This window comes from Gavialis gangeticus, unplaced genomic scaffold (assembly GCF_001723915.1).
Source record: "Gavialis gangeticus isolate Ggan-Ray unplaced genomic scaffold, GavGan_comp1, whole genome shotgun sequence".
In the NCBI taxonomy this organism is placed as follows: Eukaryota; Metazoa; Chordata; order Crocodylia; family Gavialidae; genus Gavialis; species Gavialis gangeticus.
In genome coordinates this window covers 43,460,467-43,461,400 of record NW_017728992.1, presented here as the reverse complement: position 1 = coordinate 43,461,400, position 934 = coordinate 43,460,467, and positions in this window count along the sequence as shown.

Here is a 934-nt window from a genome sequence, read left to right as displayed (position 1 = left end):
GAGCCTATAAGGATGCTGCAGGTTTTTCCTCCCAAGGTGGAGGACCTTGTGTTTTTAGTGTTAAACACCATCAGGTTCTCATCCGCCCATTTGCTGAGCCTGTCCAGGTCAGCCTGGCTCACCCGCCTGTCTTCTGGTGTGGATGCTTTGCCCCAAAGTTTGGTGTCATCGGTGAACTTGGCCAGTCCGCTTCTGATCTCAACTACCACAAGTTTGAAAGGCAATGTTTAGTCCAAGAACACTGGAGTCACCATTGTGGATCAGATCATTGTTCCATTTAGTTTCTCTCTGTAACCACACTAGCCACTGACTTTCCCCCAAGGCTTAATGAAAGGCTCAAGAAGCTCTGCAATAGGTTGCTTTATGATTACCAGCCCAAAGGAATATTTCTTCCCAAAGCCTAATAGTTAGAAATTAGCTTATAGTTAGAAATTACTAGGGCATACATCCCTTCCAAAACTAGTCAATATTATTGGTGTAGTATTATCCTCCTTTTTTTTTTTTTTTTAATTCTGCAAGATCTTGACTTCATTGATATTGTGGACCAGTAAATACCGCCAGGCAATTATGTTTTCTGGGAAAAGGGCCTCCTTTGATCCATTTTGAATTTGTTCTTGTTATGTTGTTAAAAGAAGAGCAGCAAATATATGAGGTCTGTTTGTTAGAGGCTAGGATGTCTGCCCATGGTTTGGAATTACAATCAAGAAAGGGTAGGTAAGTCAAGGGCTCTGCTTATTCAAACTCAATCCTAATTAAGTTATAAAATTGAAATTCTCGTCCTTGGGCATTGTCCCAGGTAAATGAGTCCCTTGCCACATACTACAAGTGCTCTCCATTTCCATAGAAGTAAGTAAACTGAATTATTCCTCTCACAGGAAGTATGCAGTGTAATTTTTTGCTGTCAGGGAAAAAAGCCAAACCAAATACACAACTC